This window comes from Anomaloglossus baeobatrachus, chromosome 6 (assembly GCF_048569485.1).
Source record: "Anomaloglossus baeobatrachus isolate aAnoBae1 chromosome 6, aAnoBae1.hap1, whole genome shotgun sequence".
Taxonomy (NCBI): Eukaryota; Metazoa; Chordata; class Amphibia; order Anura; family Aromobatidae; genus Anomaloglossus; species Anomaloglossus baeobatrachus.
The window spans coordinates 133,941,157-133,956,672 of record NC_134358.1 but is presented as its reverse complement, the minus strand read 5'-3'; the positions used below and the strand labels follow the sequence as shown (position 1 = coordinate 133,956,672).

At 46.0% G+C, this 15,516-nt stretch overlaps 1 long non-coding RNA gene across 1 annotated transcript in view; it reads right to left on the bottom strand.

Annotated features, from left to right (window-relative positions):
- Positions 1-15,516, bottom strand: part of LOC142244134 (uncharacterized) — a 302,411-nt gene that overhangs the window by 71,084 nt on the left and 215,811 nt on the right. The gene's annotated exons all lie outside the window — the stretch shown is intronic.

The window sequence follows — 15,516 nt, the reverse complement described above, 5'->3', positions numbered from 1 at the left end:
TGAGTGGCATAAAAATTGCAAAAAGTTTTTGAGTAAAGCAACTTGGGACAAAATGTTACAATTTTCAGCTCTTGAAAACTGGCAAAAAGAACCTTGATAATTTCCTCTTAAAGGCCCAATTCTATGACTGGCCTTTTGTACGTCAGTCTTAATGAAGGGAGAACTGGAGTAAAGGCCACTTTACACGCAGCGATATCGGTATCGATATCGCTAGCGAGCGTACCCGCCACCGTCGGTTGTGCGTCACGGGCAAATTTCTGCCTGTGGCGCACATCATTAACACCCGTCACACGGACTTACCTTCCCTGCGACGTTGCTGTGGCCGGCAAACCGCCTCCTTTCTAAGGGGGCGGTTCATGCGGCGTCACAGTGACGTCACACGGCAGCCGTCCAATAGAAGCGGAGGGGCGGAGATGAGCGGGCGGAACATCCCGCCCACCTCCTTCCTTTCTCATTGACGGCGGCCGCAGGTACGATGTAGTTCCTCGTTCCTGCGGTGTCACACATAGTGATGTGTGCTGCCGCAGGAACAACGAACAACCTGCGTCCTGCAACAGCAACGATATTCGGAAAAGGAACGACGCGTCAACGATCAACGATGAGGTGAGTATTTTTGATCGTTAATGGTCGTTCCTGCGTTTCACACGCAACAACGTCGCTAACGAGGCCGCATGTGCGTCACGAATTCTGTGACCACAACAACATCTCGTTAGCGATGTCGCTGTGTGTGAAGCCCGCTTTAGATGAACTTTTCTAGACAAGGCTGGAGCTGGCTGAGACTAACTGAAAAAAATGGCAAAGGTCACAACATTTTTGGACAACTTCAAGTTGAGCAAAAATGTTGTGACATTTCAACCAGTTTTACACTAGAATTTTGGCAAAAACTACCTAATGAATTGAGCTCTAAATTTTTCAAGATTTTGGTTTATTCAAGGATTCCTTCATCTGCAGCAGATGTGCCCTTGCTTACCTTTCTTCCTTGATTGACATATCCTAAGATGTCTGGCACAAAATGGCTACCTGAAAAAAACAACTTATTTTGAGATGCTCTGTCAGGAGACATATATGCTACCTGTCTATATGTGGCTACACATTGGTTGAATTATTGTAAAGTGGGGGCACGTGGCGGTAGTTGCGGGTAAAGGATTCCTTACAATAGGCGCCCTGGCCCCACTTAATTGAAAAAGTGTTGTGGTCCTGACTGGGTGTATGGATAGATGCGTTGCTGTTCATACATTTCTGGAGGCTGCATGATACTGCTGTTTTGGGCAGACCAAGACCAGATCATGGAAGCAACAGAGAAGGAGGCTGATGATTCTTATTAAACAATATTCTTTTACAAGTTGTAGTGGGTACACTTCTTATCAGACATTCCTTTAGCACAAAGCACCATTAAACACACTTTAATACTGGCACCTGCGTCCTTGCAGTGTCTTGTCCCGCTCCGTTAGTGGGGACGTCGGCACACTCACTTTCCCGGCTACTCAGCAATTGCTGCCCTGTCCCCTGCCGCCTGTTACCGGGACTTGCGCACAGGCTCCTTTGGAGATCTCTTAGGGCGTGCGCATGTGAGCACACCTTGTCTTAAAGACCCAATACACCCTATCCTGAATGTGCCTCTCAGCCTATGACTGAGAGGACCTTGGTATTTAAGGCACTCTTCCCTTAATGGAGGGGCCTGGGCAATGTGTTCGTACATTGACGGTTGTCAGATCCATTGTGCTGCCGCTGCTGCTTTGTCACTGTGTGCTGCATTATTACCACCTGTCTGTTTCAATACCTGACATTGCCACTGCTGCAACTATCTGTATCAGCTGTATCTGCAGAACCTGTTGCTGCAATTTTCTTCACCAGCTGTATCTGTTGAACCGGCTGCTGCAACTATTTGTACAAGTGGTATTTGCTGAACTCGCTGCTGCAACTATCAGTACTGGCCAAGTCTGCCTCATCAGCTGATCCGCCTGCATCTGCCATTACAGAGAGTGTCAGTGTCTGTACCTCTAGTTCCAGCTGCCGAGGTACCAAGATCCCCTGGTGCTGCTGTGCAACCCAGCAGCGGATCGAACCTTTCAGATCCAGGGGTGGTGATCGTTCGTGGCTCGAGGGTCTCCGGACCCAGGGGCTCAGGGGCCGCACTCAAATGGAAAGGGAGCATTTACAGGGGAATTTGGTGTAGTTTGTGATGCCACCCGTAGTGTGTGGTAATTGGGGAGTACCGCTGCTGCCGTTGGGAGTACTAGGCGTGATTGAGTGGGGCAGCTTGGTGACGTTGCCCTCCAAGGATAGGGGTAAGCCCCGGGACTCTGGTAGGAGATGCGGGGACGCAGTGCAGGGGTCAGTCAGATACTCACTCCGCAATGAAGCAGACACTGACAACAGGGCAAACCAAGTCTCTGAACGCCGTTGCCTCTCGGGGGGAGCTCGTCCGAGTCCCGTCCCCCACAGTACTGCCGGTGGTCCGTAACCTGCTTCCTGGCACTAAGCTTTAGATTGTCCGTTGTGGCCTGGTAGCTTGGAGCTGTCCGGGCCCGCTCCCCACTGTGGCTAAGTGGAGGAGCCTGCTCTCAGGAGCTCACGCTTGGGATTTCAGTGGGCTGCTTGCTAGGAAAGCCCTATCCCCCTCATTGCGCTAGTGCCCCCGATCTCTGAGCTGGTGGGAACAGTCCATAAAGACCCCGTTCTCCGCAGGTTGATTGCCGGGTTGCCTGAAGCTTCTCCCCGATCTAGGGTCCGTGTACCCTGTTGTGCCTTCGGTCCTGGACCGGTGATAGGACTAGGCTGCTGACCATCCTTTTTGACGGGTCCCAGACACCTAGCCTCAATCCCCTGCGACCGGGGGTCTGACTCCTCTAGGTCCAGACCACCATCTGCGACCTAGTTTACTTCTCACCTGGGAGCTACAACTCCCAGCTTCCTCAGAGCTCCTCACAGCTCGAGGGCTACCACACCACTCACTTGACACCTCCACCTCCCTGTCTGACTCCTAGGTGGGAGGCCCTATTCCTGCTTATGCAGCCCACTGGTGTGCCAGACAGGTGTGGTGCAAAGTGTATCTAGGATTTGGGAATGCTGATGGAGGCAGTACTGTAGGATAGAGACCCAGAACCATGGGGGGTTGAATACTGCACGGGTAGGTCAGTTTGTGCAGTACCCTGTGATGACCTGAATAATCCAGGGGCGTCACATTCCCCCTTGGTTAAACGTAGCTCGTCCCTGAGCTACAGGACATCCAGAGGTTTATTTATTTATTTTTTTAAACTGCAAGGTAAAACGAATAACATTTTTATTAACATTTTCAGTTTTCATCCCATATAAGAGAGGCACATTTACTTGAACTTTTCGTGAAACTCTTAACTTCATCTTTTAAATTATGGAACGCTACCGGTTGCATTGGTAGCCGGGGCTCAACCTGCTCCGTTGCAGCCCCTTCCTGCGACAGTCCATTTCCAACGTCCTGGATCCCATTAACCCGCCACCCAAACAAACCTGACACGCTGCATTCCTACTTGGGGTCCATGACAGGATTAAAGTCCCGGATTTAAAAAGGATGACTCTGGTAGCAGTCCTGAGCAACCTGGTAGCCGTTTCCCTTTTGCGCCAACCCCCACCAGGGGCCACCTGGTGCCGTCTACCAGCACCGCACCATCCAAGGCCCTGATGGTCTTTTCCCTATAACAAAGGATGGAAAAAGGTTCAACAGGGAGGGCGCAGTCTAATTGCAGCATAATTTTCCTGTCACCTTCCATCAGGGACCCTTCAGCCGATCCCGGACAGCCTCCTGCATTTGGAACACTGGATAACGTTCAACAAAGGTGACAGTCGACACAAAACTTTTATAAACTTGCAGGTTCCAGTCCCTTTAACATCGAGCACCTCCTGGACACACTCTAGCACAGTGCCCTTGTAAACCACAGCGACGGCATATGGGCACTACCACATCAATGGTATTGGCTGGGATCTCTTCATCTGAAGTGGACTCTTCTTCCACCTCAATTATCTTCAATTCTTGGATTGCTCGTGACAACAGGGACATCCTATAGCCGTTTCCTCCAAAGCGTGGCACCCAGGCAGCCTCTGGAGTGCTGGAACCTGAATCTCCTTCTTCCATCTCTGAGTCTATTATCACTGGGACAATCTGATCAGGAGTTGCGGCCTGGTCGTCTTCAGCGGGAGATGAGGAACCCGCTGCCGGTGTTGTGGGCAGCGTCTCGGGGTCAGCTGTAGTTGGATGTGGAGGCGGCAGGGCGATGGCGGTGGCCGGGGGCAGACCGGACTCCGCGGCCGCATTGGACGGGTCAACCGGAGCTGGGTTTCTGCTTACCCGCTCCACATGCATGGCCTCTCTTTCTTGGGCCCGCACCGCCGCGGTCGCCCTCCGCATCTCAATCCAGGCAGCTGTACCAGGAGCAGCATCCTCGGCTGAGCAGCCGCGCTTTCCCGACATCTTGTTTCTGCGGTACCCAGGAACATTATGGCAGAGTGCTGGCGTCCCTGCTTCACTTCCGCTGTTACATGCCGTTACTCCCCCTCGGTTTTCGCCAGCCACTCACTGTCACGCTGGGGCCCTCTGGAAACTTCCGGTTCCTTGCAAACTCTCAGGACGAAGAACGGGGCTTCGGCTTGGCGCGCTTTTGGTCTGGAAGATGGCGTTTTGGTGCCAAAGATGGTGGAAAATGGCGGGAACGGGACTTTTGACAAGCAGCTTCTCTTTTCAAGGCACACATCAAACAGGTTAGTGGGCCCAGATTGTATCCTGTTCGTGATGCCAGAAATTTGAGGTTTGCTGCCCCAGCAGCGGACCGAACTGTGGCTAAGTGGAGTAGCCTGCTCTCAGGAGCTCACGCTTGGGATTTCAGTGGGCTGCTTGCTAGGAAAGCCCTATCCCCCTCATTGCGCTAGTTCCCTCAATCTATGAGCTGGTGGGAACAGTCCATAAAGGCCCCGTTCTCTGCAAGTTAATTGCCGGTTTGCCTGAAGCTTCTCCCCGACTTAGGGTCCGTGTACCCCGTCGTGTCTTTGGTCCTGAACCGGTGATAGGATCAGGCTGCTGACCGTCCTAAAGAAAGAAAAACTCACAATGGATACTGAAATAGATTGAAACTGAAAAAAGTAATTTTCAACTTAAATTTACTGAATATCAACTAATGAAAATCAGACATTGCCTTTGCATTGTGGTTCAACTGACAAATTTTAAAAAAAAATAATGAAAATGGCCTGGACAAAAATGATGGTACCCTTAACTTAATATTTTGTTGCATAACTTTTCGAGACAATCACTGCAAACAAACAATTTCTGTAACTCTAAATGAAACTTGTCCACCTGTGTACAGGTATTTTCGCCCACTCCTCCTGAACAAACTGCTACAGCTGTCTCATGTTTGAAGGTGCTTCTATAGTCTGCATGTTTTAGCTCCTTCCACATATTTCAGTAGAATTTAGATCATGGTTCATGGAAGGCACTTCAGAATGGTCCAATGCAGTGAGGCTCTTAGCAATTCTTGGATGCTTCCTATTTGAAGACCTATGACCTGCAACTCATGCCAAGCTTCCTGATATTGGGCAAGACATTTTGCTGCAGAATACCTTGATAGTTTTAAGATTTCATCTGTACTCTGCACAGATTCAAGACACCCTGTGCCAGATGCAGCAAAGTAGACCCAAAAGACAACCAAGCCTTTTCCATGTTTCATAGTAGGTACAATGTTCTTTTGTTTGTATACTTCATCCTTGCACCTGTAAACACATTTCCATGAAGTCCACTTTGGCAAAAACAGTGACAGATGGTGGGATCTGACACTGATGTACCATTACTTTGGAATTCACTTTTAATCACTTTAGAAGCTATTCTGGGCTCTTTGGTTACCATTCGTATTATCCGTCTCTTCCATTTGTCATCAATTTTCCTCTTGCAGCCAAGTTGAGGTTGGCTAGACTACAATAGAACCTTAAACTTCTGAATGTATAACTCTAGTGACAGAAACATCAAGCTATATGGAGATGGTCTTATAGCCTATATCATTAACATGTTTTTCTATAGTTTTCTTTCTAATCTCCTGAGACAATTCTCTCCTTAGCTTTCTTTGTTCCATGTTCAGAGTGAAACATATTATGATACTAAAAAGCTCAGTGACTACTTTTCACCCTTTAAATAAGCAGACTGATTGATTACAAGTTTGTAGACACCCGTGATGCTAATGACAGGACACGCCTTAGTTTATCATGTCCCTATTGTCAAATTATTTTCAATCTTTTCTAGGGGTACTATCTTTTTTTTAGGCTATTTTCATTTTTTTTTTCTGTTGAGCCACAATTTAACAGCAATATGTGATTTTCATTAGTTGATATTCAGCAACTTGAAATGGAAAATTACTTTAGTCAGCTTCAAGTTATTTCAATGACCATTGTGGGTTTTTCTTACTTTAAGAGAAAGTTACCAATGATTTTGTCCACAAATATTTATATATTGACCAGATATGGTTTTGTCGTCATGGAATTAATCTTCATGGATTATTCTTGTGTGAAGAGGTTTTTTTTTGTGTTGCTCTATGAGGCTGTATCCCCACAAAAATACAATGGTTCATGAAGAGTTGGATAGGTTCCTTAAACCCGTAGTATATAAGGAGATGAATAAACATCCTGTGCTAGAGTTTGCAACTGTAGATTGAGCTGAAGACCTGAGTCCACTTCACTCACGGTAGTCAATTATGTCTAACAGCCACAGCCATGCTAATGCCAGTTTCAATTAAGCAGTAGTCTGTGCCGTTGCCACCTAGATATTCGTATTTAGCTCAGCTACAGGCTGATCTCTATAACAGACTATGATTTTTTCTTCAAATTACAATAATGGGTTATTATAATTTATATAGTATGAACAATCAAGCAATTGCAGATTCATTTCCTCTAAGGGAAATATATTATATTGTAAATTATATCCAGTCATGGCCAAACAAGTTGGCACCCTTGAAATTGTTCCTGAAAACAAAGTATTTCTCCCAGAAAATTATTGCAAGTACACATATTTTGTTATACACATGTTTATTTCTTTTAGGGCTCCGCCACACATCCGTGAAACACGTGCGTGTTTGGTCCGTTTCCGTGTATACTGGAGACACGGCCAAACGTGCACCAATGTTACTATATCTCAGCGGTTACATTTGCGTTTTTGGTTATGTCCGTTAGTCCGTCTCCGTGATGCGTTTTGTGGGCCGTGTCTCATGCCAGCATGTCCGTTTTATTCACGCAACACGCAGCACGGACCCAATGAAAGTCAATGGGTCTGTGCGCACGTCCGAGTGACACGGACGCATCTCTGTTTGCTCCCTGTACGTTTTGTGTTTTTTTCATGTGATGTCAGTCTTTTTTCTTTTTATGTTTCGTTCTCTCCCTCAGTCCGTCGGTCGGTCTCTATGTCTGTCGGTCGGTCTCTCTGTCTTATCTGTCCCTCTAGCTGTCTGTCGGTCAGATCCTCCCCCTCTCTCATACTTACCGCTCCCCGATCTCCGGCGCGGCGCTGCACGGCTGTTATAAAAACTCCGGCGGCTTTTACTATTTTGAAAAAGCCGGCCGCCCATTAATCAATCTCATATTCCCTGCTTTACCCGCCCACCGACGCCTGTGATTGGTTGCAGTCACACACACCCACCACGCTGAGTGACAGCTGTCTCACTGCACCCAATCACAGCAGCCGGTGGGCGTGTCTATACTGCGCAGTGAAAAAAATAAATAACTAATTAAAAAAAACGGCGTGCGGTCCCCCCCCATTTTAATACCAGCCAGATAAAGCCATACGGCTGAAGGCTGGTATTCTCAGGATGGGGAGCTCCACGTTATGGGGAGCCCCCCACCCTAACAATATCAGTCAGCAGCCGCCCAGAATTGCCGCATACATTATATGCGACAGTTCTGGGGCTGTACCCGGCTCTTCCCGATTTACCCTGGTGCGTTGGCAAATCGGGGTAATAAGGAGTTAATGGCAGCCCATAGCTGCCAATAAGTCCTAGATTAATCATGTCAGGCGTCTATGAGACACCTTCCATGATTAATCTGTAAGTGACTGTAAAAAAACACACACACCCGAAAAAAATCATTTATTAAAAATAAAAAACACAAACAAATTCCCTCATTACCAATTTATTAACCCCGACAAACCCTCCATGTCCGGCGTAATCCACGGACTCCAGCGTCGCTTCCAGCTCTGCTGCATGGAGCTGACAGGAGCAGCAGAAGACACCACCGCTCCGGTCACCTCCACGCAGCTAATGAGATGAGTAGCGCGATCAGCTGCTGTCAGTCAGGTAACTCGCGGCCACCGCTGGATCCAGCGGTGGCCGCGGGTAACCTCAGTGACAGCAGCTGATCGCGCTACTCATCTCATTAGCTGCGTGGAGGTGACCGGAGCGGCGGTGTCTTCTGCTGCTCCTGTCAGCTCCATGCAGCAGAGCTGGAAGCGACGCTGGAGTCCGTGGATTACGCCGAACATGGAGGGTTTGTCGGGGTTAATAAATTGGTAATGAGGGAATTTGTTTGTGTTTTTTATTTTTAATAAAGGATTTTTTTCGGGTGTGTGTGTTTTTTTACAGTCACTTACAGATTAATCATGGAAGGTATCTCGGGGAGACGCCTGACATGATTAATCTAGGACTTATTGGCAGCTGTGGGCTGCCAATAACTCCTTATTACCCCGATTTGCCAACGCACCAGGGTAAATCGGGAAGAGCCGGGTACAGCCCCAGAACTGTCGCATATAATGTATGCGGCAATTCTGGGCGGCTGCTGACTGATATTGTTAGGGTGGGGGGCTCCCCATAATGTGGAGCTCCCCATCCTGAGAATACCAGCCTTCAGCCGTATGGCTTTATCTGGCTGGTATTAAAATGGGGGGGGACCGCACGCCGTTTTTTTTAATTATTTATTTATTTTTTTCACTGCACAGTATAGACACGCCCACCGGCTGCTGTGATTGGGTGCAGTGAGACAGCTGTCACTCAGCGTGGTGGGTGTGTGTGACTGCAACCAATCACAGGCGCCGGTGGGCGGGTAAAGCAGGGAATACGAGATTGATTAATGAGCGGCCGGCTTTTTCAAATTAGAAAAAGCCGCCGCAGCAGTGTGAACGCCGTGCAGCGCCGGTGATCGGGGAACGGTGAGTATGAGAGAGGGGGGGACACTTCAGTCACTCGGGGGATTAGCGGTCACCGGTGAATCCTTCACAGGTGACCGCTAATCAGTACACGGCACAAAGACAGAGCCGCGGCATGAGAATGAAGTCGGGTGAAGTTCACCCGAGTTCATTCTCATCCCGCTACTCTGTCTTCCGACATGTAGTAACGACATTTTGCATCACACACGCACATTTCACACGGACAACACATACACATGTCAGTTATTTCACTCACGCACACACGGACATTCCACACGCACATACGGCTAGCATACGGGATACACACGCAGGCCACACATACCATAAAAACGGACCTAAAAAACGGAAAACGGACCCGAAAAACGGCCCGTTTTACACGGACGTGGTTTTCACGGATGTGTGGCGGAGCCCTTATGTGTATTGGAATACCAGAAAACAAAAAAAAAACAAAGAAAAAAAAAAGTCAAATCGGACATAATTTTAAACAAAACCCCTAAAATGGGCCTGACAAAATTGTTGGCACCATTAGAAAATTGTGGGTAATCAACTTTGTTTCAAGCATGTGATACTTGTTCAAACTCACCTGTTGCAAGTAACAGGTATGGGCAATATGAAATTCACATATGAAACTAGCACAAGGGGGAGAAGTTGACTCAATATTTGCACTGTGTGTCTGTGTGTGCCACACTAAGCTTGGAGAGCAGAAAGCGGAGAAGAGAACTATCTAGAGACTTGATAACCAAAATCACTGAAAAAGTTGAACAATCTCAAGGTTACAAGTCTATCTCTAGAGATCTTAATGTTCCTTTGTCCATGGTGTGTAACAAAATTAAGAAGTTTAGAACTTATGGCGCTGTAGCTAATCTCCTTGGATATGGACAGCATAGAAAAATTGCAGAAAGGTTGAAACGCAAGATGGTTCAGATGGTGGATATGCATCCCCAAAGGCAGTCCCAATCAAGTTCCAAAGAAATTCAAGCTGCCCTGCAGGTTCAGGGTGCATCAGTGTCAGTGTGAACTATCTGCCTACATTTGAATGAAATGAATCGCTGTAGCAGAGATGCAGGAAGACTCCACTGGTGAAACAGAGACATAAAAAAGCCAGACTGCACATTGACAAAATGTATGAGAGTAAAGGCCGCTTTACACGCTGCAATATCGTTACCGATATCGTTAGCGTGCGTACCCGCCCCCATCGTTTGTGCTACATGGGCAAGTCGCTGCTCATGGCGCACAAAATCGCTCGGACCCATCACACTACTTACCTGCCTTGCGATGTCGCTGTGACCGGCGAACCGCCTCCTTTCTAAGTGGGAGGTTCGTTCGGCGTCACAGCGGCGTCACTAAGCGACCGCTTAATAGAATAGAAGTGGAGGGGCGGAGATCAGCGGCCGTAACATCCCGCCCACCTCCTTCCTTCCACATTGCCGGTGGAGACAGGTAAGGAGATGTTCGTCGTTCCTGCGGTGTCACATGTAGCGATGTGTGATGCCGCAGGAACGACGAACAACATCGTACAAGCAGCAACGAAAATTGGGAATAGGGGGCCATGTCACCGATTAGCGATTTTGACCGTTTTTGCGACGATTTAAAATCGCTGATAGGTGTCACATGCAACAACATTGCTAAAGCGGCTGGATGTGCATCACAAATTCCGTGACCCCCAACGAGATCGCTTGAGCAATGTCGTAGCGTATAAAGCGGCCTTAAGTCAAAATTCTTTTGGGAAAGCATCTTTTGGATAGATGAAACCAAGATAGTGCTTTTAAGTAAAACACATCAATCTACTGTTTACCAAAAATGGATTGAGGCCTACAAAGAAAAAAACACAGTACCTACAGTAAAATATGGTGGAGGTTAAAAGATGCTTTGTTTTATTGCCTCTTGCACTGGGTGCATTGACTGTGTGAACAGAGAAGGAAAACAAGGAAAGCACTTCTGTGAGGAACCTTAGGCACTAATAGAACACAAAAAGCAGAGTGATCAAACTTACCTATGCAGGAAATTGTTTATGTAATGTAATATATGTTTCAATCTGTACCACTTGACTTGATTGTTAATAAAACGAAGCTAAAAACAAACAAACTCACCTATGCAGGTTGTGCTGCAGGCACAACACTGGCATGCACGTGCAGACGTGGATGGAGACCAAGGACTGTCTGTCCTGTGCTAACAGGTGTCTCAAATGATGTCTGGCAATGGGGGCTGGTTGATGGGGAGTGGTGTCTCCTTTACACTGGGAGCTACCCCTTATGCTGTGCGGTGGTACGTGCTGGAAGTGGGCCGCTGGGTGTCCTGTGCTAGCAGGTGTCCCAGATGCTGTCAGGCAATGGGGACTGATGGACGTGGTACGCTGTTTCCTCTTCATTGTCGGCTTCCCCACATGCTGTGCGGTGATACGACTGGAGGTAGACCGCTCAGTGCCCAATGTAGGAGGACATCATGTGTGCCGTGCCGAGAGAGCACTCTTGGTGGGAATTGATGATTCACCGCCACGAGGTGAGATCACCATAGTTCCATCTGTGGAGAGCCTCCGGGATGCACTGGATGTTAGCAGCACGAGCTGATCTGCATTCGACGTCGGTGAGGGTGATTGAGTGGGAGATGAGAGAGTCGGTAGGATCGCTGCAGCACCAACTATTCACTTCTGGAGGAGGTGTTACATAGGATAAGGGAAAAAAGAAAAAATATGGTTAGCAATGCGCAACCAATCTGAAATACCAACACAGGACTGGACAAAGGGAAAAAGTGACACCTGAGGAAGGGGACAGATCGTCACAGAAACGTGTAGTGTCTGTATAGCTACAATTGTTTAATATTAAACTTAACCTTTTACTTTCACTTTGTCCAGTCATGTGTCGGTATTTCAGATCATTTGCGCCCCGCTAACCATATTTTTTATTTTTTTCCGTCGTCCTTGACTTTGTGCAAGGCATCATGAAATCTGAAAATTACCAAAGAATTTTCAGTCGCAATGTACTGCCCAGTGCCAGAAAGCTGGGCTTGTGTCCTAGATATGAGTCTTCCAGCAGGACAATGATCCCAAACATACTTCAAGAAATACCAAGAAATGGATGGAAACAAAATGCTAGAGAGTTCTGGAGTGGCAGCAATAAGTCTGGATCTAAATCCCATTGAACATCTGTGGAGAGATCTTAAAATTGCTGTTGGGAGAAGGTGCCTTCAAATATAAGAGACATGGAGCAGTGTGCAAAAGAACAGGTGTCTAAAATTCCAGTTGAGAAGTGTAAGAAGCTTGTTGATGGTTATTGGAAGCGATTGACTGCAGTTATTTATTCCAATGGGTGTGCAGCCAAATATGTTTGTGTTATCCCAATATACACATAGGAAGTAAACGTGTATAAAAACATATGCGTAAGTGCAATACTTTATTTTCTGGAACACGTTAAAGGGTGCCAACACTTTTATCCATGTCTGTAAATAAAACACATTTTTTAAAATACAAAAAAGTTTAAATAAAACTTAAATCATCGCTTTTACTCAGTTAAAAATAAAGAGATTTAAAAAATTCATAAAAAAAACAAATATAATTGATATTGCTGTGTCAAAAAAAGTCTGACCTATCAAAATATAAATGTTTCAGGTCTTGGAAGATGGCAACACAAAGCAAAAAATATATATATATTTTGACCACTTAAATTATGAAAAATAGATGCAAGTTTATATATATATATATATATATATAGATATATAAAAATATATATATATATATACACACTAACCTGGAGAGCCATGTTTACAAGTCAACTTCACCTCACAATATATGCCATAAATACAAGGACACCTAAATATTGGGAAACTTGTTTGTTTTTCACCACTTGGAATTTTTTTTTCCATTTTTTAGTACATTGTATAGCAAAATTAATAGTGTCATTCAAGACATCATCTCATCCTACAGAAAATAATCCCCTACACATTAATGTTGACGGAAAAATAAAAACGTATTGCTTATGGAAAAAGGCGAGGAAAAAACAAAAGTGGAAAATTGAAAAGTCTGTTGGACATCAAAGTATTAGAGAGTACAAAGGGGGAATTGGGAAAAAAACAGTGGCAGAAGACATGCATATGTCACCCAGCTATAAGATCTCATCTTGTGATAGTCAAAGAAAAGATATAGATTTCCCAAATACACGAAACGATGGATACAGATTTTTTTTTCAGGTCCATAGTTAAACAGCAGGAGCCCCTCTTAGATCATGTTTGAAGAATCATGTAGTTGCCCTAAAATGATCTAAGATTTGCTATGTGATGTGCACTAGTGGTAATTGTATAGTTGGATGTCTTATTTGAAGGAATTTTTTTACTGTCTACTCTACTCAGTTTTATAGAATATAGGAGGAAATGAGGTATATGCCACGCTAACACCACGGAATCCAATCTTGATATAATTCCTTTATTATTTGTACAGGTTGACGCGTTTCAGAGACATCCGTCTCCTTTATCAGGACGTGAAAGGAACAGTACTGTTCCTTTGATGTCCTGATGAAGGTGACAGGTATCTCTGAAACGCGTCAACCTGTACAAATAATAAAGGAATTATATCAAGATTGGATTCTGTGATGTTAGCGCGGCATATACCTGATTTCCTCGTCTATTGATTCTACGTCTCTAACCTTGGGGCTGCGGCTGACACCATCACTGCACATGCATATAGGGGTTGTGACTGTCACAACCTGAATAGGTGAGCACGCCTAATTTTGTTTATTAATTTCCCTACCGGGTAAGACCCTATTGCGCTTCTTTATTCCACAGTATTATACCTGAACTCCACTCAGTTTGACAGTGGGTATGTTAGGTGCTAGTAATGTATGCGGAAACGTCTTACAGGTGGCTGCAGAAATGCAATAAAGAAATCATGTATGAGACAGAAGAATATGTGTTTCTTTTGCTTTTAAGAGTCCAAAAAAGGCCACTCTGGAGTAAGCTCTATGTTAGGCCCCCTTCACACATCCATGTTTCTGGTGCGTGTGACGTCCATTTTCACACGTACTGGAAACATGGGCACATGTATACCCATTAAAATCAATGGGTTTGCGCACACGTGCATGTTTTCCCATGGACCGTGTGAAACATACGTGTGTCCGTGTGCTCCATATGGTGACATGTCTGTTATTCTCCAGGAGCATGGGTCTCACACAGACCGCACAGATGTGATATCCGTGTGATATCAGTGGGACACGTACCAGAGAAAGCACTCTGTCTGTGAAATAAAATGGTTTTCTATACTCTCCTGTCCCCAGCGTTGCTGTCTTCGGCACTGCTGTCACTTGCTTCCAACCCCCGCTTATTATGCTCATCGCATATTCATTGCACAGAGGTCCGGAAGCACCAGCTTCACCGGGAACAGCAGCACTATGAACAAGTACATATAGAAGTTCATGCTGCTCGTGTGCTATGCGGATGTCACACAGATAGCGCACTGACAGTACACGCTGAACACACACATGGACACACGCACACACATACGCACCTACACCATGGACCATGCAAAATGTATGTGTTTTGTACGGATGTGTGAAAGACACCTCAAACAGTATGGGTTATACATGTGCGGAGAAAGGTATGTATTCTTGTCCAAAATTAATGAATCTGGGGATAATAATAATCTTTATTTTTATATAGCGCCAACATTTTCTGCAGCACTTTACATACATCAGCATCACTGTCCCCATTGGGGCTCACAATCTAGAGTCCCTATCAGTATGTCTTTGGAGTGTGGGAGGAAACCAGAGAACTAGGAAGAAACCCATGCAAACACGGAGACAACATACAAACTCCTTGCAGATGTTGTCCTTGGTGGGATTTGAACCAACGATCCCAGTGCTGCCAGACTGCAGTGCTAACCACTGAGTTACTGTACCACCTATATGGGGATAATTTATAATTGAGTTCTTTTTTTTGTTTTATGCCTATAATTGCCTGTCCTAAGTGAAAAAAAGATAAGTGATAAAGGCTGACTGCAATGGCGCCTGCAGATGCCACTCATCTGACATGTACAATATATGTCACTACAATGATTCTTAGATTCCAATAGGACGGAGGTAAAGTGGATTGAGATGTGTCACCTACTCTCAATCACTGGTGTCTAAAGCCTGCTTTACACGTTACGATTAAGCATTCGATATCGTTTGCGATTGTAACCACCCCCATCGTATGTGCGGGACGTTCAATTTGTTCAATTTGTTGCACAAACGATTAATTGCTGTCACACGTACTTACCCTTCCATACGAACTCGATGTGGGTGGCGAACGTCCACTTCCTGGAGTGGGAGGGACGTTCGGTGTCACATCGACGTCATGTGGCAGCCGGCCAATAGAAGCGGAGGGGCGGAGATGAGCGGGACGTAAACATCCCG